This window comes from Trachypithecus francoisi, unplaced genomic scaffold (genome assembly GCF_009764315.1).
Source record: "Trachypithecus francoisi isolate TF-2019V2 unplaced genomic scaffold, Tfra_2.0 Lachesis_group2, whole genome shotgun sequence".
Classification (NCBI taxonomy): Eukaryota; Metazoa; Chordata; class Mammalia; order Primates; family Cercopithecidae; genus Trachypithecus; species Trachypithecus francoisi.
In genome coordinates this window covers 9,655,772-9,667,878 of record NW_022681465.1, presented here as the reverse complement: position 1 = coordinate 9,667,878, position 12,107 = coordinate 9,655,772, and positions in this window count along the sequence as shown.

Here is a 12,107-nt window from a genome sequence, read left to right as displayed (position 1 = left end):
CCTCTCCTCCTCCCCTCCCCTCCTCTCCTCCCCTCCTCCCCTCCCCTCCTCTCCCCCCTCCTCTCCTCCCCTCCCCTCCTCCCCTCCTCTCTCTCCTCTCCTCCCCTCCTCTCCTCCCCTCCTCTCCTCTCCTCCTCTCCCCTCCTCCTCTCCTCTTTTTTTCCTCCCCTCCCCTCCTCCCCTCCTCTTTTCCTCCCCTCCCCCCCTCCCCCCCCCCTCCCCCCCCTCCCCCCCCCCTCCCCCCCCCCCCCCCTCCCCCCCCCCCCCCCCCCCCCCTCCCCCCCCCCCCCCCCCCCTCCCCCCTCCCCCCCCCCCCCCTCCCCCCTCCCCTCCCCCCCCCCCCCCCCCCCCCCTCCCCTCCCCCCTCCCCCCCTCCCCTCCCCCCTCCCCCCCCCCCCTCCCCCTCCCCCCCTCCCCTCCCCCTCCCCCCCCTCCCCCTCCCCCCCTCCCCCCTCCCCCTCCCCCCTCCCCCTCCCCCCCCTCCTCCCCTCCCCTCCTCCCCTCCCTCCTCCCCTCCCCTCCTCCCCTCCTCCCCTCCCCTCGCCCCCCCCCCCTCCCCCCCCCCTCCTCCCCTCCCCCCTCCCCTCCCCCCTCCCCTCCCCCCCTCCCCCTCCTCCCCTCCCCTCCTCCCCTCCCCTCCTCCCCTCCCCTCCTCCCCTCCTCCCCTCCTCCCCTCCCCTCCTCCCCTCCTCCCCTCCCCTCCTCCCCTCCCCTCCTCCCCTCCTCCCCCTCCGCCCCTCCTCCCCTCCCCTCCTCCCCTCCCCTCCTCCCTCCTCCCCTCCCCTCCTCCCCTCCCCCTCCTCCCCTCCTCCCCTCCCCTCCTCCCCTCCCCTCCTCCCCCTCCTCCCTCCTCCCCTCCTCTCCTCCCCTCCCCTCCTCCCCTCCCCTCCTCTCCTCCCCTCCTCTCCTCTCCTCCCGCTCCTCCCCCTCCTCTCCTCCCCTCCTCTCCCCTCCTCCTCCCTCCTCCTCCCCTCCTCTCCTCCCCTCCTCTCCTCTCCTCCTCTCCTCTCTTCCTCTCCTCTTTCCTCTCCTCCCCGCCTCTCCTCCCCCGCTCCTCTGCTCTCCTCTCCTTTCCTCTCCTCCTCTCCTCCTCTCCTCTCCTCTTATCTTTTCTTCTCTTCTCTTTTTCCCCCTCCTCTTCTCTTCCCTCTCTCTCTCTTTTTTTTTTTCCCCAGAGACAGAGTCTCACTCTGTTGCCCAGGCTGGAATATAATGGTGCAATCTCCGCTCACTGTAACCTCCGCCTCCAGGGTTCAAGCAATTCTCCTGCCTCAGCTTCCTGAGTAGCTGGGACTACAAGCACATGCCACCACGCCCGCTAATTTCTTTTGCATTTTAGTAGACATGGGGTTTCATCCTGTTGCCCAGGCTGGTCTTGAACTCCTGAGCTCAGACAGTCCACCTGCCTTGGCCTCCCAAAGTGCTAGGATTGCAGGTGTGAGCCACTGAGCCTGGCCTCCCTGCCCTTTTTTATTTCTCCTCTTTCCATCCCTAACTTCCCACTCAGGATGGAAGATACTTTGGTTTTATCACAGTCATTGTTGTGAATTGGGTTGATATGGGAGTTTTGGTGACATTTCAAATATTTGGAATATTCTGTGCAATATGAGAAGAGGTTAAAGAAAAAAAAAAAAGGCCTGGTCTTCCAGTGGTTTCTTCTGCTCTCCTCATTTAGGGCACCCCTGTGTGGGGCTGGGAGAAATCAGACCAGATGCTTGGGATTGCATGAACTCCACAGGGAGCCTTTTAGCACTGTCAGTCTGGGGTTCCCAGGGCCCATCATAGAGAGGGAGAATATCCTACAGAGAGAAGCCAGGAGAGGATGTGAGTGGACAGCACCAGCCTAGTGCAACGTGGGGGCCTGGGTCTCAGCTGCAAGCACCCACGCAGATACCAGGACCTCCACTGTTAGGTTTAAACTCAGGACATGTTATTTAGCCCCTTTAATTCTTTGTTTCCTCATATGTAAAAGGAAAGATCAAAATAGCTCTGCCTCACCAGGTTGTTGTGAAGATTACCTGAGTAGCAACGTCTGCCTGGGAAGTTCTCAGAACCATTCCTAATGCACCCTAATTCCTCAGAAAAAAGCTTGCAATTATTATTAGGCCAGAGCATATCTGACAGATTAATGATTAATGTAATTAATGGAAAAATTAATGATCATAGGGCACTAGTGAATTTTAGGGTTAGATGCACTGTTTCTTCAAGTCAATACAGTTATACCCGACAGAGAGCATGGTTATCGTCTTTGGCCTGCATGTATTATTTTCCCAAATTTAATTAAAATATCATTTCTTCATGTGATAGAATTAAACTATTTAATCTACCTAAATAATCTTTGGCTAGTAGCCCAAGAGTAGGATAAATTCACAGGTGAAATTTAATTTCTGCACATATCTGTATTTACTTGCATTCATGTATCGTATTACAGTTTTAGATTTTAAAAAACCCAGAGTTATTGTAAGGGCAGTGGAAAATAAAAGGTATGAGGGCGGTTTGGAAATATCTAATTAAATATCTGTTTCCAGTGCACTGATTCTGGCTATCCAGAGTAATGGGTAGATGGTGATTATAATAAACATTTTGATTTTTGAATTAGTTTTTTTGCACTGGCTTAAGCAAAGGTTTTTTTTTTTATAAAGGGAAAAATGATTATAAAAATTAGAAGCTGTGGCTACAGGTATTATTCTCTCTTTGTTGGTGTGAACTGCTCTGGAGAATTCATCCTCCAATCCAGCTAATCATAACAGTCTAGATAATAAAAAGTTAGATAGCTGGGTGTGAATTGCATTGCTATGTCTATATGCCTGCTGTTGCATCCTTGTTGAGTTCTCTGAATCACATGGAACCTTTTGGGAAACATTGCAGATAATATTTTGCTTTACTTTTTAAGGCCACCATACCATAAAAGCAATAGTTTATAAGCCTGGGAGCAAAAATATGTATACATAAATAAAGTTACTTTTTTGATTTGGAGATAAAACTGTATAATAGAATATTTATGCACATATATAATTTATGTAATAAAATCTACACTTTTGAAATCAATGAATTAAGATTATTTACAATCACTTTGTTTCTATTGATTTTCATTTTCTGCCCTGGGCGTATGTCCGTATCAGAGATTTACTCTTTGATTATTGTGTTTGCTGGCAATAGGTAAATTATGAACCTTGGGTTGAATTGTGTGTTTCCCAGGGTGTATTCTGATTTGGACAGGGCATTTCTTGTATATATTAAAATGCTCAATGGCAACTAGTGCAGCCCTTATTCATAAAAAAGGCTTGATAGTTATTGAACTGAATGACAGCTATCAATGGACCGTTCTCCCCTTGTCTGGGCACCATTTTTGACAGATGAGATAATTTCAGGTGGTACCTTTTTACACATGAAGGGAGAAAAATCCTGGGGTAAAATTCCTCCTGTAGATACTGCTGGTCTTGGTGAACAGGTTCCCCCAATCTGAGTCTGAGCAGTTGGGGACGACAAGGAGAAACTTGGTGGTTGCTCTGGCGAGCCAGGGCTGAGGGCTTTATGTCTGTGTCCCGGGATGACAATTGGATCAGGCAGAATGGACACTGTGGCATGATTTGGGTGGTACCAGAAAGTCATTCATCATCCAAATCTTCCTGTGAGTGGTAATTATGGCATTGGCTACAGGAAAATATGATGCTGATATGAATGCAGCCAGCCTCTGAAATGACAACTGTTTTCTGGCCAAGCTTGGAAAGGACGTAGTCAAGCTGATAGTCCATCTTGCCTGTAATCATCTAGAATTGTCTGGGGAAGTGATCCTGCCCCTTCAACTTGGATCTTTCACTGGCTTTCTTAATCCAATTATCTCCTTTTTAAGATTTCCTCTGATAATCCCTTTTGCTTACATTCTCCTGATTGTGCCCTGGAGACTGACCTTGGTTCTTGTCTTTTGCTCTTATTGACAGGAAGGGCGACACTAGCTGGTCTCGTAAGATCTAATGGAGATAGGGTGATCCAGAGCCTAGGTGATTCAAACCCTGCATTATGTAACAAAACTGTAGAAAATGCTTGTTCTTTTTAAAAATCTCTTGTATTCTTCTGGTACTTACATTTTCAAATAAATGCTATTTTGAGAAAATGACTACCTTACATTTTAAGTTAGTTTAGTTTGTTCTTGTGACATTTTCTCTTGTGGATTTCCATCGTCATAGTGACTATGATGTGTCCCTCCCTGCAGTGTGCATTTGATCCTCTCATTCATCTTATCCATATGGAGAACACCTACTGGGCTTTCAGAATGCAGTTCCAGCATCTCCTCCTCCATTTTCTGGGGGATTGGACTACTTCCCCTTTTGGGATCTCATATTATGTCCTGATTCTGCTCTGCAATCCCATTTATAATACTTTATGGTGCTTTTTTTCTATGTTTGCCATTATTTATTTGCCTGTAAGTCTTTGAAGACTGGGTCCATGTTTTAACCATCTTTGTATCCCCAGTGTCTAGCCTAATGTAAATGGTAGATGCTGAATAAAGTTTTATTGGATGAATCCATTAAATCAAAGGACACAGACAGGGAGGAGACATACCATGTGACAGCTAGGACTAAAGAGACAAAGGATGCAAACCTTTTCATAGGAAGCTAGAAGAAAAGTGAGGAAAGAGAAGGTGCTCTGAAACAAAACACTCGGTTTGACATTTTATAAGAATGCTGGCATGACCAAGAATCTGAGGTTACTCTGGCCTGTGTGGGAGATAAGTAGGCTGTTGAGATGCAGTTACAGAGCCTAAAGGGAGACCAAGGCCAAAGCTGTAAATGTGTGAATCCTTTGTACGTAGGAGGTGTTTGAAGCTGTGAATGTGGATGAAAGTGCCAATATAGAGAGAAGAGAGTGAGAATAGAAGAGAGCCCAAGAATCTAAAGTCATGCACTTGCAAGGGAGTCAGAGGAAGAGAGGTAAGAAGTAAACCAGGTGATAGCTGTGTTATAAAAAGGCGAAGTTAGTCATGTTTCCAAAAGGATGAATGGTCAACCATGCTAATGCTATTGAAAGATTGAGAACTAAAGAAGTACATGGTAAAACAATAAATAAATAAAAGGTCAAGTAAGATAAAGAGTACTTAATATGTCCAAGTCTAAATTTATTATTTTCTCCACTCCAGTTCTATCTTGAGAAATCCCGAAGATCACGCTCAGGTTTGATGATTCACTAGAAAAACTCACAAGACTCAGCGTATAGTCATACTTGTGGATATGATTTATTACAGAAAAAGGATACCAACCACAATTAGCAAAGAGAAAAGGCACATAGGGCAAAGTCATGGGGAAACCAGGTGCAGACTTTCAACAGTCCTCTCCCAGTGGAGTCACGCAGGATGCACTTAATTACCCCAGCAATGAATTATGATAACACGTGTGAAATGTTGTCAATTATTGAAGCTTATTAGAGCCTTGCTGCTTAGGATTTTTATGGGGGTCATCACATAAGTACTCTGGTATAGTTTGGCTGTGTCCCCACCCTAATCTCATCTCGAATTATAGCTCTCGTAATCTCCACATGTCGTGGGAATGACCTGGTGGGAGTTGGTTTTCCTGTGCTGTTCTTATCATAGTGAATAAGTCTCATGAAATCTGTTGGTTTTGCTTTATCAATGGCAATTCCCTGCACACATACTCTTGCCTGCCACCATGTCTTTGCTCTTCCTTCACCTTCTGCCATGATTGTGAGGCCTCCCCAGCCATGCTAAACTGTGAGTCAGTTAAATCTCTTTCCTTTATAAATTACCCAGTCTTGGGTATGTCTTTATTAGCAGCGTAAGAATGGACTAATACAGTAAATTGATACTGCAGAGAGTTGAGCATGGCTGTAAAGATACCAAAAAATATGGAAGTGGCTTTGGAACTGGGTAGCAGGCAGACGTTGGAACAGTTTGGAGGGCTCAGAAGAAGATAGGAAAATGTGTGGAACTTCCTAAAGACTTGTTGAATGGCTTTGACCAAAATGCAGATAGTGATATGGACAGTAAAGTCCAGGCTGAGGTGGTCTCAAATGGAGATGAGGAACTTCTTGGGAACTGGAGTAAAGGTCACTCTTGCTAGGCAAAGAGACTGGTGGCATTTTGCCCCTGCCCTAGAGATCTGTGAAACTTTGCACCAGAGAGAGATAATTTAGGGTATGTAGCAGAGAAGCATTCTAAGTGGCAAAGTGTTGAAGAGGAAGCAGAGCATAAAACTTTGGAAACTTTGCAGCCTAATGATGCAATAGAAAAGAAAACCCCATTTTCTGGGGACACATTCAAGCCAGCTGCAAAAATTTGCATAAGTAATGAGGAGCCAAATGTTACTCACCAAGAAAATGGGGAAAGTGTCTCCAAAGCATGTCAGAGATCTTCATGGAAGTCCCTCCCATCACAGGCCCTGAGGCCTAGGAGGGAAAAATGGTTTTCTGTGCCAGGCCCAGGGCCCCTTCCTCTGCTCTGTGCAGCCTAGGAACTTGGTACTCTGCATCCTAACCACTCCAGCTGTGGCTAAAAGGGGCCAAGGTACAGCTTGGGCTGTGGCTTCAGAGAGTGCAAGACCCAAGGCTTGACAGCTTCCACATGGTGTTGACTTTGAGAGTGCACAGAAGTCAGGAATTGAGGATTGGGAACCTAGATTTCAGAGGGTGTATAGAAATGCCTGGATGTTCAGGCAGAAGCTTGCTTCAGAGGTGGGGCCCTCATGGAGAACCTCTGCTAGAGCAGTGTGGAAGGGAAATGTGGGGTTAGAGCCCCCACACAGAATCCCCACTGGGGAACTGCCTAGTGGAGCTGTGAGAAGGGACCTCCGTCTTCCAAACCCCAGAATGGTAGATCCACCAATAGCTTGCACCATGCACCTGGAAAAGCTGCAAATACTCAATGCTAGCCTGTGAAAGCAACCCATAGGGGGCCTATACCCTACTAAGCCACAGGAGTGGAGCTCCCCAAGGCCTTGGAGCCCACTTGTTGCATCAGCGTGACCTGGATGTGAGACATGGAATCAAAAGAGATCATTTTGGAGCTTTAAGATTTGACTGCCCTGCTGGATTTCAGACTTGCATGGGGCCTGTAGCCCCTTTGTTTTTGCCAATTTCTCCCATTTAGAATGGGCATATTTACCCAATGCTTGTATCCCCATTGTATCTAGGAAGTAAATAACTTGTTTTTGATTTTACAGGCTCATAGTTGGAAGGGACTTGACTTGTCTCAGGTGAGACTTTGGGCCATGGACTTTTGTGTTAATGTTGAAATGAGTTAAGACTTTGGAGGACTGTTGGGAAGGCATGATTGGTTTTGAAATGTGAGGGCATAATATTTGGGAGGGGCCAGGGACAGAATCATATGTGTCCCAACCCAAATCTCATCTTGAATTTTAGCTCCCATATTCCCAATGTGTCATGGGAGGGACTTAGTGGGAAGTAATAGAATCATGGGGGCAGGTTCTTCCATGCTGTTCTTGTGACAGTAAATAAGTCTCACGAGGTCTGATGGTTTTATAAAGAGCAGATCCTTTGCATACACTGTCTTTCCTGCCACCATGTAAGACATTCCTTTGCTCTTCTTTGCCTTCCACCATGATTATGAGGCCTTCCCAGCCGTGCTGAACTGTGAGTCAATTAAACCTCTTTCCTTTATAAATTACCCAGTCTGGGGTATGTCTTTATTAGCAGCATGAGAATGGACTAATATATATCCCCTCCCTGTCTGGCATGTATGCAATTTCAGATTCCCAGCAGGAAAGCAGGAGTTCAACATAAACCAATTCTTTTCACAAATACTTTAGGCTCAGTGAATGATGCTTATCAGTTAACAGCAGAAACCCTCCTGAAATGTAAGTTCCCAGATGCCAGCCAAGAACCAACCTTGTCAGCAGTCAGTCCTTTTCTGGAATTCCCTGTAATGGTGAATGTCATTATTATAAAATCTATTAAGCAAGTCAGAAACCCATGCGTCATCTTTTGCCCCTTTTTGTTTTTGGCTGCCTGTGTGGTTTTGGATTCAGGAAGAATAATGAGAAAATCTAGACCATACATACACACACATGTATAGATACATTTTGAAGGCTTCAAAGAACTGCTCAGACAGTGAGCATTTCTGGAGCCAAATACAGAAAAAAGTGGGAAATAAAGAGAGGCATCTGGCATTTGGAGCTACTTTTGCCTACAAGGCAAGTGCAAAATCAGAAAACAAAAATGGCATCTGAGAAGTTAAGATTATGAGCAAAGTTCTTTGTAGTCCCACAAGGATAGAGGGACAAAAATTGTAGTGAATGACCTTCCAAGAGGAAGTCCTGTGATTACTGCAGATTTTTGGTTGTTACGCTTACGGCCTACATCCTGTGAGTAAGAGTGAACTGGAAACACGTCATTCCTCAGAAAGACTGAAAAACAACTTCTAATCAGCTCAGTCCCAGACAGAAGCAAAGTGATTTGCCAGAGGAAAAATTAGTTTCTCTCTCGAGAATGATAACCTTATTTAAAGTCTTAAATTGTCTCTACAGTTTTTCATAAAACATTTGACAATGTTGTTTTTGAAATTAAAACAGGTGTACAACAAAATAAGGTTTGTCATAGAAACAGACCCATAGACAATTATAAAGTGGAGTTATTGTACATGGATATTAAATAGTTGTAATTAAGATGTTCAAGAAATACAATTACAAGATGAAGGATTTCAGCAGAGAACCAGACACCATAAAAATTCCAGTGGAAATCCTCTAATGGAAAAATATAAATAAAATTGAGATTTCAATCAATGGGCATCATGGTAGGGTACTGTAGACAGAATTAGTAAACTGGAAGCAAGTCTGTAGAATATGTCCAGAGAGATATTAAAAAACACACAGAGATAAAAAGTCTCAGTATATAGAAGAGTAAGTAAGAGATATATGGGTCATAATGAAAAGATTGAATTTCAGGTATAATTGTGGTTCCAGAAAGAGAGGAGAAATAAAATGAACAGAAACATAATCATGGACAAGAATTTTTCAAAACTTTTGGAAGACATTAAGACTTAAAATCAAGGCTATGAGCCTCAGCAGGATAAATACAAAGAAAACCATGCTTTACACATATCACTGTCATTTTTGAATACCAAACGCAAAAGGAAATGCTGAAAGGAGCCAGAAATGTTGAAAAGGCAGATGACTTTGAAAGGAAACAGGAAGAGTGACAACTGACTTCTGATGGGAAACAATGAGAGTCACAACACAATTGAATAATCTCCTTAAAGTGATATAAGAAAATAACTGTGAACCCAGAATTTTACTTTAATTAGCAAAACATTCTTCAAAAACAAAGGTGGCAATAAAAGAAACACTTTCAGAAAAGCAAAAACTAAGAGAACTTTTCAGGAGCCCATTTGTGCTAAAGAAAACAGCAAAGGGAGTTCTTCAGAGGGTAATGATCCCAGGCGAAAACACAGAATACTGAAAGGAAGACCAACAGAAAATGGAAATGAAATGAATAGTGACTATAAAAACATCAAAAATAATGCATTGAGATGTTTAACATACATTATCACTACAAACATAAGAGCAAAAATTATAAGGGATGAGTAAATAGAGTGGAAGTGTACTAAGGTCATTGTATTGTGAATCGATAGGCATAGTGGGATATAAAATCATATTTGACCCATGACCTTGTTTTGTTGATTTTACAACCTGGATATCACTAGAATCTGTGCCCTTCTCTCCATTCCTTCATTCATACCCTCTTCCAGGACACCATTAGCTCCGTCTCCTGGAAGACTGCAGCCACACTCACTGGCCTCCTTGCTCCCTCTCCACACCTCATATAAATTGTTCTCCATTCAGTAGCTAGAGTGATCCTCTGACAGGCTCCATAATCACTTATCTCTGGTCCAACTCCTGCTTTTATTTCATCCACCCACATGTGTTTATTCCTGTAATGCTCCCTGACCCAAGGAAGAAAGAAGGTATGAGGAGGTCAACCATCCATCTTGCTGAGTTACCACCGCTTACTGGTGACCTTGTGATCACAGTCCTAAGCTAGTGCCCTCGCTTGGTTATGGGGCAGTTTGTGGCCCCTCTCTCCCTTTGCAGAGGGTCTTCCTACATGCCACAGACTGAAGTCTACTTCTCTAGCTGTACCCTGGCACTTTCAATCTCTGGAATTCCTCAGTTTCTGGTTCAATAAAGAATGTAGTTCTTTTTACCATTCCGTTAACGGGTTTAATTTTTTGTGTTTGGGAACTGGATGAGGATAGAGCACTCTAACATAGGCTGCTTCACCTTTTTTTCTGTCACCCAGGCTGGAGTGAAGTGGTGTGATCTTGGCTCACTGCCACCTCCTGGGTTCCAGTGATTCTCCTGCATCAGTCTCCTAGGTAGCTGGGACTACAGGGGTGCACCACCCTGCCCAGCTATTTTTTTTTGTAGTTTTAATAGAGATGGGGTTTTACCATGTTGGCCAGGCTGGTCTTGAACTCCTGACCTCAAGAGATCTGCCTGCCTCAGCCTCCCAAAGTGCTGGAATTACAGGCGTGAGCCACTGCACCTGACCAGGCTACTTCACCTTCTAAGAAGAGATGGGAAACTTCTGCTAAAGTTACCTCTTCCTGTGGGGTGGGAAAGTTGGCATGAACATGTTCCATCTCTTTCCTCCACCTCTCACGCATAGGTGGACCACACGCAGGCACAGCAGGGCCTCTTGACTGCTTGTTCTCAGGTGTGTGTTCAAGCACAACTATGCACCTATGCTTCTGCTCCCTTGAGGAAAGCAGAGCAGGACAGGGCCCCATCTTCCTATTCCCCAAAGAAGTCGCCATTCTTTTGTTTTATCGGCCTACTTGTATTCAATTATGGGCATAGCAGGAGTAGTGTTCAGAATTTAAAAAATCATGTTTGGTCTAAGCTCTAGGTCATATTCTCTAATCTAGCTTTCACCCGAGAGTCCTGTCCTCTGGTAGTTATTGGAGACTTGCTTAGCCATTAGTTGAGCACAGACCTGAACTTTACTTGGGTAACTGTCCCAAGGAGCACTGTCCTCTGAGCGTGTTCTTTATTGACTAGAACTTTGGAAGGGAAGGGTTGTGTTCACCCTTGGGTCCCAACACCATTATCTAAATGATGCCAATACAAAAGATTACTGTTTATATGATTATCCTCAAAGACACTTTTCACAGTTTTCTCTTGTTCTTGGGCACTCATGTATGAAGCCCTGGGTTTGAGGCATAAAGCCCTGAGCACTGACAGAGCAATCTAAAGTGAGTCAGGGAGCACGGGGTTAGGTTCCAGCATTAGGAAGAAAAGCAAGTCTGCAGCCTCAGGTCAGTAATAATCTTTGGGCCTGGCCGGGCGCGGTGGCTCACGCCTGTAATCCCAGCACTTTGGGAGGCTGAGGGAGTGGATCACGAGGTGAGGAGATCGAAACCATCCTGGCTAACACAGTGAAACCCCATCTCTACTAAAAATACAAAAAATTAGCCGGGCGTCGTGGTGGGAGCCTGTAGTCCCAGCTACTCGGGAGGCTGAGGCAGGAGAATGGCGTGAACCCGGGAGGCGGAGTTTGCAGTGAGCCGAGATCACATCACTGCACTCCAGCCTGGGCGACACAGACTCCGTCTCAAAAAAAAAAAAAAAAGAAAAATCTTTGGGTCTCAGCTGCTTTCTGTATAACATGAGAGGGCTGAACCAAGTTAGTGAAGCCTGTGTCAGAATCTTGATAGGTGGTGATGGTGATAGAGGGAAGTGTTTAGTTTTAAAGCGTATTTAATATGATATTTTCATATTTCAGGGAAAATGATTCATTGTTTCCATCATGTCCTCTATGGAATAAAGCTCTGAAACATGTCGGCTACTGGGAGTGTACAGTAAAAAGACTCTCTCAGGCTAGAGGTGGGGTAGAGCTGGAACCAGCCACATCAAGATCTTTCAAGGGCAGAAACATTTTTTATGCTTATTAAAAGGTGATGTGGTTTAAAAATAAATCTAAGGCTGAGTACAGTGGCTCCTGCCTGTAATCCCAGCAGTTTGGGAGGCTGAGGCAGATGGATCACTTGAGCTCAGGAATTCAAGACCAGCCTGGGCACCATGGCGAGAAACTATCTCTACTAAAAATAGAAAAATTAGCCAGGTGTGGTGGTGCATGCC